We start from the raw sequence: 12,477 nt of genomic DNA on the forward strand, positions 1-12,477 counted from the left end.
GCATCAGATTTTTCATAGCGCCTAATGGATGCAGGAAATATTGGAGTTATGCTTTTAAAGTTATTAGAGGAAAAATAATCTGAATCTGGAGTTCTTCTAGCCAGAAAATTTTCAATGAAAAGTAGGAGCAACATTTGGGAGGCTGAGACAGGAGTACCGCAGTTCTTAGTCAGCCTCAGCTACTTAGTGAGGCCCTTTGCAATTCATTGAGACCCTGTTTCAAAATCAAGAATAAAAAATAGGGATGGGAGTGTAGCTCAGAGGTAGAATGCCCCTGGGTTCCACCCCCAGTACTACAAGAATAGCAGGAGCAAAATAAGGATATTTTTATATATACCAGAGCTCAGAAACATACTACTTAAAAAACAAAATGTTCAAAACATTTGAACCCAATACAAATAAAACCCTTTGAGCACTATAAGAAAATCAACTTAAGCCATCCAGCAAAAAGGAAAAGAATTTGTGAAAAGAGACATCATGGGACACAAAAAACAAAAAAAAAAAGGACAGAGTCAGAAGGATAAAAACAGAAACTGCACACTGGAACATTTGCCTCAGCAAAGCTTCAATGAGGTAGGATTGTATGAGTCCATCCACTCTAAATGGATCTATCTCTACTACTTGGTTCTGAAGTTAAAAACACTTACATAATCAAATTATTTCAGGTTCTGTTTCTTGTTTTCAATTTTTAATCAATCAACAGAAGCTCTACTGATAGTCACTAAAGAAAACAACACTGTAAGCCTTGACATTGGAAAGCTATATAAGAAACAGTATGAGGCAAATAGAAAAATGCTAATTTTTCTGAGGCTATTTATTATATATTACTGATAAGTTAAGGAATAAGGAATACAAATATCTATTACTGGTAAAATATAGCATAAAACACGAGCCATGGAATAGGATTGAAGTAGATTGGGTTAATCGTTGTGGATAAGAGCAAAATAACTTTAGGATATTGTTCTTATCCTTTGGGAGATTTTAATGTGGCAAAGGAGACTGATATCAACACAGGACAGCAATAACTCCTGTCATATTAATAGTTGCCTCTTCTTTATTTTTTAGAAAATAGCTCAAAGGTCTTCTTTGGTTTTCTTTCCAAGACTCTATCATCTGAAGTGGCCTATTATTCTACCAATGTCTAATCTTACATACAATGATTTATTCCACCTCTTACATAAATCAGATGTCCAGATACAATGGCATAGGGATACGCTACAAAAGTTAAAATAGGTGTTACTAGGTTTGGTAATTCTCCACTGACACTAAATAAAGTGAGACCAGTTTACTCAAGTGGTATTTGATATCCATTAGATCCTGCAAATCTAAGAACGTTTTCTAGGGGATATCTTCTAGACTCCTTATACTCACTCCTTAAAGATTGTTATGTACCCACAATAGCTCAGGAAGCACACATAGAACAGACATGTAAGATAATATTAATTCCTATCTAAATAATTACATGTTAAAAATTAACCTAATAAGACAGGTCACCCATTCTAACATATAACTATATAGGAAAAGTATATGATTATACATTAGACTATAAAGTTATAAAACTTATTACCCATAAGGAGGAATCATACTGAAAAGATAAACAAACAAATTAAAATAGAATTTTAGCACAGTAATGGATGGAAATGCCAAAAACACTAAAAAAAAAACCAAACTAAGCAGGGCATGGTGGTGCATGCCTGTCATCCCAGTACTTGGGAGACTGAAACAGGAGAATCGTAGGTTTGTGGCCAGTCTCAGCTACTTAGGCCCTCTAACACTTAGTGAGATCCTGTTTCAAATAAAGATTAGCCGGGCGTGGTGGCACACACTTGTAATCCCTGCACTTGCGAGGCGGAGAAAGGAGGATCCCACAGGTTCGAAGCCAGCCTTGCTGGCTTAAGAGACCCTGTTTCCAAATAAAAAAAATATAAAATAGGTCTGGGAGTGTAGCCCGGAGGTAGGGGGTTTCCAGGAACCCCAGTACCACCAATAAACAAACTAACTCACTAACTAAAAAACAGGGCTTGGGGTATAGCTCAGAGATAAAATGCCCCTGAGTTCAATCCCCTGTATCAAAAAAAAAAGAAACCAAATTATAGTTTCAAGTATTCAATTGAGTATGGATACTACTTGATATGTCTTACATATTATATGGAGCTTTATATACATATACAATTGCTAGGTGTGTATTTCATTTCACTACATATACTAAAATTATGCTACATGGTTTATTACATATAAAATCAGTAAACATAAATATATCATGACTTGAAAGAGGACAGCTTTGTTCAGGTCCTTGAAGTCATTGTTGGCAAGCAGATCACTCACAGGATAGGTTTCATTTTTGTTCTTTTTTTTTATTATTAGTACTAGAGTTTGAACCCAGGGACATTCCACCTTTGATCCACATCCCTAGCCTTTCTTTCTTTCTTTCTTTCTTTCTTTCTTTCTTTCTTTCTTTCTTTCTTTCTTTCTTTCTTTCTTTCTTTCTTTTCTTTCTTCTTTCTGTCTCTCTGTCTTTCTGTCTTTCTTTCTTTCTAAACAGAATCTCACTAAGTTTCTGAGGATCTTGCTAAATTGCCCAGGCTGGCCTTGAACCTATGATCCTTCTATCTCATCCTCCCATGTACTGGGATTACAGTCATGAACTATCATGCTGCCTGGCTTCTATCCCAGTTTTAACATAGGTCTCTATGTGCACAGTCCAAGGCTAAGAAGAAGAAGAGTCTTCTTCCAGAATCAGCTTCAAGAATGAATAACAACAGATCAAAGCATTTTTCATTTATGAGTCAAGAAACTTACTTTCCTCAGAGCTGAAGTGTCTTGAATAAAGACAACAGGTACATAATATTCCCGTGCAGGTCAAACACCTGTGGAAAGCAGCTGTCAGTAATCCCTCACTGCCCATCAATGCCATGGATAGAGACACTTGTCACAGAAACCAGAGTAGAAGGGCAATTTGGGAAGATTAAGCCAAAGACATACATCATACTGGACTATGAGATGAGGAACAATGAACAACTTCCTTCAGAACACTGTCTGAAGAGGGAGAGCAGTGAACATACTGGGAACCTGAAAGAAGGGGGATTATTTTTAAGGGAGAGATTTGAGGGAAGACAATAAAAGAGAATGGAAGAAAGCTAATTCAAAACATATTCTCCTAGTCATACTAACATAAAGTAGAATAAGCACATTATTTACAATTAGGTGACCCACTTTTCTTTTAAGTCCTAACTCTGTGGTTTTTCTCCTTTAAAGTCATTAGGGAAATCTACCACCTCTTTTAGTCTGATGTGTATCTACTCTGACAGGGGGGTAAAAATGGAGTAAACGCTATCTAAAAAGTATTGATAAAATAAACAGGGGATGTCATTGCTTAGAAGAGAGAAGCTTCTTAAACTAAATCAATTCTAAAATTGAGATAGTCTCACTGGTAGCAGGACATTTGCAAATTAAAAAAAAAAAACCAAATGGAGGTACCATTATTCATCCATTAGACTGGTGGAAATGGGAAGAATTAGTAATGCCCGGTGGCAATAATCATATGGGAAACAAGCTTTCTCATTCACTGTAGGTGGAATGGAATATGGCAACATCTTTTAGATTTTAAAATATGCATATTTGGGCCAGGCGTGGTGGCGCACACTTGTAATCCCCGCGCTTGGGAGACAGAGACAGGAGGATCACGCAGGTTCAAAGCCAGCTGCACTGGCTTAAGAGACCCTGTTTCCAAATAAAAAAGTATAAAAAATAGGTCTGGGAGTGTAGCCCAGAGGTAGAAGGGTTTCCAGGAACCCCAGTACCACCAAAAAAATATAAATAAATAAATAAATATTTTAAAAAAGAAGTAAAAAAATTAAAATTATTTAAAAATTATAGTTAGTTTCCTGGCTTAACAAAAATTTGAAGGTATAAAACAAAATTGAAGCACATGTCCTAACACAATAGCACAATTGATCTTCAGTATAAGTCTGGACTTCTAATGAAAAAAATTACCTATTATATAAACGAATAACAAAAATAAAAGGTAATTTCAGCTTTTTAGGTTGTGATTTTTATATCCTATTGTCTCATAAATTACATCCTATCTATCATAAATATCTAATAGAGCCAGGTGTGGTGGTACATACCTGCAATCCTAGTAATTGGGAAGCTGAAACAGGAGGATCGCAGGTGCAGGTTTGAAGACAGCCTCAGCAACTAGTGAGACTCTTACCAGTCTAGTGAGACTGTTTTCAAAGGTAGAATGCCTCTAAGTTCTGTCCCCAGCACCACCCCACAACATACACACACACACACACACACACACACACACACACACACACATATATATACACATACATACATATATGATATTTATATATAACATATATAAATATATGCATATTTACATATGTATATATAAATAATATATTAACTAAGTGGGCAAGTTTATTGTTTAAATGTGCATCTCCACTATTGATAGCATTTTATTTTAACATATTGACTCATAAAAAAGACACTGCATTGTCAATGAGAAAAATCTCAGAAATAAAAGCACAACGAATAATACAAAATTTCCTGTATTCTACCTCATAAACCCATTTTTTGACAATACAATATATGTCTTCCCAGGTATTTATCTATCTAGCCATACCTCTATCTACCTGTTTCCTGGTGTCTAGTCAATTGTTCTTTTTTTACTTATCACCAAAAACTCTCATGTAGTTTAAGTTTTTTTTCTAACTTAAAAGAATCAGAAGTTTTTTTTTGTGTGTTTCCTACAATACTATTTTTCGTGGCCCCACAGAACACTTCATTTCATAAAAGTCTAAAAACATACTTGACTTAGCCATATACAGCTAGATATTTGGGCTGTTAAGTTTTAGCAGAAAAAAACATACGTAGAGCATTTTTACCCTAATGCTTATGAATGCTTTCAAACATAGTTTTATAACCGCCTTTTTAAAACTTTTTTACAAAAACAAACAAATTTTCTTAGTTAATTAAAGACTGATACTGGTGCCTTAAATCTACAAGGAGGGTATCATGTCATGAATCCTACATGTTTCAAAATAAAAATTGTGGGTAGAGTTGGAGTGTCAGGCCTGGGTCTCCAGGGACCTCAGAGATGCTAGAGTGGTCATTGGAACCCTGCCAAGACCTACACCAACACACTGTGCCCCAGGACAAGGATACTAGAAGACCCCATAGCCAGTTCTTCATTTTGCAGTGGATTTGAATGATATGTTAATTATTTATCTAACAACTTGAAATGGCTTCCTCTAAGTCCTTAGGGAATGTCGTGCAAATGTGTACTTAGGGACTCTTAAATACTGCTTGTTAGTGATTTGACAGGCCATACTGCTTTAAAGGAGTCATTAAAGATCATGCTATAAATCCTGGGTTCTCACTTCTTGGACCTCTACCTGTTGGAGACTGCCGCTTGCATGTGTTGAATCAGGAGATCACCATAGTAAGTGATATGCACAGAGAATTCAGAGAAAATTGGATTTTTCTTTTGGAATTCATCAATTCCCTTATTTCTCTCTTTTTAGCATATTTAATTCATTCTCTTAAACATTTTAGAACATTAGGTATGACTCCTTAGCTACTTAGATGACCTCCAACTATTAAAATCTATTTCTATAGACTTTAAAACTACTATAAACATTTTTAGATACATAAGTCTTTGTAATAATTATATTAAAGCCTGGTAAATATATTTGCACAATTTTCACACTGTAAAATATTTTATCAGTGATTGTCAATCATGTTAACCCAGCCCAACTAGTAGAAATGGCAAGTTTTAATCCTCATCGTGAATTGTGAAGGCTTTATGAGCTATGGTACATTTTCACTGACACATTTTTAACTGTCCTCCAAATAACATGGTTTGAAGGTAAACACTGAACAAACTTTCACTTCAGCCACCCTCATGGTGCCAGAATCAACTATGTTTTTTTTTTTTTCTTTCACAACCAAGTCCTGTTGAGACATCTACGGAAGCCAAATTGCAATGTTCTGCCAGCACAGATCTCATTTTGAGTTATCGTCTTTGTTTTGCAAACCTTATCTGGAGGCCTGAACTTCTAAGGCCTGTGATACGTTGCCGGAGGAGCACGCAGAGGTTTAAACTGCATTTTTTCAATGCATTCTGGCACGGCAGCCTGGAGCCAATACTTGTTTTTTAACCAGCGACCTGCCTCCCACGAGTGGAGGCAGCAGATTGCCTCTGCTGAATACTTAGACAAGGTAGTGATATAACAACAGTGGACAAGCAGCTGGGAGCCGGGCTGTCAGCCTGTCACACACTGACAAATCTGTTGTTCATATTCAGGCAGGATGTGCGTGTTCGCTCACCATCAGTATCATCCATCTAACATGGAGGGGGGCGTGTGGGGTAGCCTCATCCTCCTGCCTGTGGACCAAAGGCTGTCATTGCATCCTTCTGAGGGATCTCAACTAAACAACTCATTTACTTTTTTATGATGGGGCCTGGCAAATGAGACAAGTAAGATAGCCAGCTCAATTTTTGTTTTTCTCTCTTTTTTTTTCCCTTCAACACACCAAGACAGCCCGTATTACCATCTCTTGTCACATACATAAAATCATAACTCTAAATGGCTCCGAACAGCTTTTCTGAACATCCACAAGGCAGAAGAAGTAAGGGCAAATATAAGATATATTAAATTAAAACACTGTTGTTTGAGGGGGGGAAAGCATTTGGACACATTATGGGCTGGTTCTCCTCCCCCCTCACATAACACATACACCCCATCTTCCCCCTTCTTTTTATTTTCCAGGCAGCATTGACTTTCAGAATGATCGCTAACAAATTTCCCCTAGAGCCACTGAATTTGCAACACTCAGACTCTCCCTCTCTCAGCAGATTCATTTCAGGCTGAATGTGAAGCCCACCTGGGACTAGATTTACAATTCCCCAAACAAAGCATATCTATATTTATATGGGCCTTTGTAAATCAATGAAATATATTTTCTTTTTAAAATGTAGGTATTTGGGGGGAATTTAGAGGTAATTGAAGCTACATCTGATATGATGCCACTCACCATTTGTCGCTCTATACCCAGAATATTTAAAAACAAAATTCTGGCTATGGATTATTGATTTGCATCAGTTACTCTCATGTGTACATACACACTGTTGTCTTTTTCTTTTTATAATCGTATACACCTTATGCTCTGTAAAAGACTAACCCCATCAGAATTAGGATTGTTGTATAGAGCATTTAATGGTCTATTTTGTGATTTTGATCCGCATTTATAGATTTTTTTTTCTCTTCCCTCAATCAGAACTTTTCTGAGGAAATATTTTGTGTAACATTTCAGGTAACCTGTCCTATACAATCTACAAAAATGTGCTCTGACTCAAAGAAGCAAAACTGACCATTTTCAGTCAAAGGCACAAAGGGACCTAAAGAAAATCAGGTTAACATTTTAGCATTAAAATAGAGAATATAAAATATTCTCATATTATTAGCAATGCATCATTATAATTTATAATTTAACTAAAATTATTTTATGTTAAAGTTATGTTTTGTCAGCAAAATGTAATTAAAACAACAACAGTAATAGTTGGCATTTATTGAACTCTCACTATGTTAGATTGTTTTTTCTGTACTGATTTTTATGTTAAAAGAGAAACTGATTAATTTTGAAATGGTAGGGTAATAGATCGACAAAAGTAACTAGCAAATAAAAAGTCCCAAAGAATGACTTCTATCATTTGTTCACTATCTAAAAATACATATTACTCTAATATAATTATTCCTGGATAAATACCAGCATAAGTAGTAACTCTATTAGATTTTCCTTATATTCTTTGAGTGATATGAACTTTCGAGATCTGCAAAGAAAGTAGTATCATTGTAATAAAGCACACACTCTCGTGTGTGCTTACACACGTGAGAAAAATATAGCAAGTAATGGCCCATCATTTAAAAAGTACAGATTCCCATATGGATCTGTTCCTAGAGTAGCATAATTTGAATGTGTTCTTACTTGGAGAAATATTTAATTCCTAGGAATATTGTTATACCTTTGATTTACCTTGGTTTAAAGTATTACATAGCTTTAAGTAAGTATTTGGCTCTGTTACAATATGTTCCCCACAATTTTATCAGTCTGAATAAGAAGAAAAGCGAAAACATTCTATGTTTAAATCAGTAGTGTGAAAAAAATATGAAGGGTTGATTCATATTTTAGAAATGAATTTGTCCTAATAGAAAATAAACCATAAATATTCAGGAGGGTCAAACAACTCTCATCAACTTTAATAATATCCACATTAACGCCTCACTCTACTGTCAAATTTGAAGATTGTACCTATTTTGAATACAATAATGACGTAAATTCTCCATCCTTATAAAACTGCTGGGGTGCCCTTAATTCTGCCCTGAAACCCTAGTGATTTTTGATTGACAGAAAGATCACCTAATAAACCTTCACTACAAACTAATTAATCACTTTGAATACAACACTAAATTGGCAGGCATAAAAAAATAAATGAGATGGGTGTTGAAGACCATTTTCAAATGACCTTAGTTAAAAATCAAGTACAGACTTATTCTATACCACTGCCACTTGCACCTCCTCCCCAGGCCTGTGTGTGAGCCACTCCCCAATAAACATGTAGCTCTGAGAATGAAACCATACAAAGAATCATCAGGTATTCAAGGGACTCTGGAATAATGCTATAACAGTGTACAAAATGTAAAGTTTTTGTGTGCATCCTAGATCTTACACTTCTCAGCTTCCATAGCACATTGAGTCTGTAGGACTAGGACAGCATTTATTGTTTTTAGATGTCCACAGACTCTTTAAAGCAGCACCTTATTAATTGTTCTATCCTCCATTCATTTGTGGCACAATAGTGGCACTCAGTGCTTAGGGAATGAATGGGTGCCATTTAGAACAAAGCAAGGTGGCTTTCAGTCATCTATTGTTTAAAAATTACTATTAATTATGTTATTACTATTATTATTAGTAGTAGTAATAGTAGTAGTAGCAGTAGTAATAGTAGTAGTAATGGTAGTAGTGTACTGGATACTGAACCTGGGGACATTTTACCTCCAAGCTACACCCCCAGACCTATTTTACTTTTTATTTTGAAACAGGGCCATGCGAGGTTGCTGAGAGTCTCACTACTTGCTGAGGCTGCCTCAGACCTGCGATCCCTCTATATCAGCCTCCAAAGTCTTAGAATCCCAGGTTTATGCCACCTTGCCCAGCTAAAATGATCATTTCCTTATGATTTCATGCTGACTTGAAAAATTTGAAAGAAGTACCATCTGTTTTGGCTAGAAAGAGAGATCAAGAACTTAAGCTCATTTTTTTTTTAAAGAAAAAAGTAAGAAATGTCTTTCTCAGGCTTGACCGTGAAGCCCATCCATGCTCTGCAGAAGGACTCCAAGTTGACTGGCCAGTTCATTGCACGTGAGTCCTGTCAATTTTATTTGTCACCACTGATTCAGTGAAATGGAATTCTCCTGGGATTTCCCTTGCCTCTATCTGTACATTGTCACTAACATATTTTATCTTTCTGGTCCCTCCACTCCCCGGGATTAACACCTTTGTTAAATGGCAAAAGATATTTCAGTAAAGCAGTTTCTTAAATCCATTCAAAAGACTTACCTCACTTGGTCCCTGATCTACTTTCCTCTGTTGTATATCTCAAAAGGACCACACTCAGTCCTCTAAAGATCAATCTTCTTTGCCATCCTTCCATTCCAGTTTATTCCACACACAAAGGATCCTTCCGTCTGTTGTGTTCTATGTGTTATATGATCAAAGTACTTTAGGAAGATATATAAGGCCCTGCAGGAATAAGAACGCATTCTACAGATTCCCTCTGTTTCTGCTTGCAACAAGTAGCCTCTCAAGGTTTACTTGATAATCATCTTCTAACCTCAGTTTTAAAAATACATGAGAGCCAGGTATGGTGGCGCACGATTGTAATCCCAGCATTTGGGAGGCTGAGACAGGAGGATCTGGGTTTGCGGACAGCCTCAGCTAATTAATGAGGTCCTTGGCAACTCAGTGAGACCCTGTTTCAAAAAAAAAAAAAAATAGGGTTGGGGCATAGCTCGGAGGTAGAATGCCCCTGGGTTCAATCCCTAGTACCACAAAAAAATAATAATAATAAATAAATAAAAATAAATGAGGACCAAAAAATCGCCACAGAGAAGTCTAAAGAATCACAGCTTTAGTACTTTTTTGATTTGGAAGGGCTCTACCCACCACAGCCCTATCCTGAGCTGCCCCTGTCTTTCTCCCAGTGCTGTCTGTGGTAGCTTTTGTCAGCTGTCCTTGTTATAGCTGCTTGTGCTGGATAAGTGTGTCTGTTATATCGGGTCTCAGAATCTGTCTGTTGAACTCCAAACACAGATACCCCTCCTAAGAGAGGTGGCTTCCTGGGCTATTAATGAGCCTCAGCTATTTACTGGGTTTCCCTTTCCCTATGCCCCTTCTCTGCCTACTTGTTTCCCTCACGGCCCCCACTCCCAGCCCAGCCCTGCCTCTCAGGCTTCCTCTCCTCCCTGCCTCTATCCAAGCTGCTCAGAGACAGAGAGGGAGAGAAGAATTATTTATTGTGCGTCTGTTTAAAATGAAAGGCTTTTACATTTTAATGAGCACTAAATAGGTGCGAGGAAATATTGTTCATTAGCTGTAATCTGCGGAATTGCTTGAGTGAACTTCCTTTGGAGGCTGCTTTAAACGGTTCACTCAAGTAAAGCAGTTTGTATGGTAATTAAGGGAGCATTTTTCTGTCAACATCTGTGCTGCTATTTATAACAGGGGAGGTAGCTTGCAGCTCCACTGAGGAGCTGGAAGGTGTAGCTGCTGAGAGATGCAGGTGGGGCAGGGTGACTCCTTTGGCTGGTGATCAGTAGTGGCATAGCCACTTCTTCTCAGCCTCTTACAAACAATAACTAGCTCCTTTTTCTTCTTTCCTTCTAGTGAGTATGTGAGATACAATTAAAAAAAAAATCCTTCCCTACTCTTCCTGGCTGGAAGAATGATCTCTCTGACATCTCTTCATTAATCATGGCCTTCCCTTGGCAGCCCAGGCAGGGAGAGTCGGGATGCTTTTGGAGATGCAGTGGTCCTCAGCATTGTCAGATGGTTTGCTCTGTCTCTCATCCATTTTTCTCTCCTCTCCCTTCCACACATTCATGGGGGCAGCACAGTACCAGAATTGGAACTGTGGACTTCGGAAATGTCAGAGATTGCTGGGAAACAAAGAACTAAATTGGATAGCTCCAATTCCTGTCAGGAGGGAGAGTCAGTTATCTCTTCCTAAGGCATGATGGGCAGGCTAAGCAGTGCCTATGGCAAGCCTGCCTTGATGTTCCCCTGGAGTGGCCTATGAGATGGTGTGCCTTTTTCTCCAGCTACAGACAGACTACCCACCCACTGGAGAGACCTCAGAGGGCTGATCTGGAAAGTTCCAGAGGACAGACAGAGAGGGCAGGAAAGGTTCATTAGGAAGGTGACCTGGCTATGCAGAACCCAGGAGCAGGAAAAACAAGAACAGGCAGACGGCAGAGGCCAAGAGCCCGTGGGCGGTGGCAATAAGACCTGCTGGCCCTGGAGTCAGGTCTGAATTCACCAACACTCCCACGCCTGCAGGGAATCCACAGGAGCAAGTCAGAATCATACGCCTGGGTGACGGGAGCTAGTGAGCACAGGGATGGAAGCAGGAAGAAGGAATAAGACAAGGAGACAGTTCCTAGAAGCCAGGAGCCAGCAGCCATTTTGACTGCATATGTAATTCTGGAAAAGCTGGCATGTCTTTTTAAATTTTCTCCAGCTAAAGGGAGAACTAGTCAAATTCTTGAAAAGAACAGTTATTTTCCCTATCTGTGAAGGTAATAGCAATATGCGGGTAAGGAGTCAAGCAGATCCTATCTACTGAAGGAAGACTAAAGATCATTTACCAGCTAGACTGTGGGATTCTTAAAGGAAAAAATATCCAATTTTTCTGTGCTTCTCTATTCGTTTGGCCTTTTTTTCTTATTTTTTAACATATAAGTGGTATTTGGCACATAATAAATAGGTACTATAAATATTTTGAATGGGTAATGATAATGGTCAACTTTTCTTCTCATGGGGACCTTTTATATTTGATCTCGAATTGGCTTTAAAAATCAGCAGTTTAAAAACTAAATACTCTTGCTCATCCCAGTCAAAATCTTGATCTGGAAAAATACACTGAGAAATTCACAGCAGTGTCCACTAAAAGGATTATGTGGCATAGACAAAAGCTTTGCTTGTGTCTAACCAATTTCATCATTATCCTGAATATTAGGAACTCTCTTTCCTATTAAGTATTATCTTCACTGACAGGATTTGTTACTAAGCATAGAAGTTTATTTGTATGCTATTTTTGTATTGGTTTTTACTTAATTATTGATCCATGCTTGGACTCAATATTTGTCCCAAGGCAATTTTACTAAATGATTAGTTTTGAGAAGTCTA

Source organism: Muscardinus avellanarius (genome assembly GCF_963383645.1).
Source record: "Muscardinus avellanarius genome assembly, chromosome: 7".
Lineage (NCBI taxonomy): Eukaryota > Metazoa > Chordata > Mammalia > Rodentia > Gliridae > Muscardinus > Muscardinus avellanarius.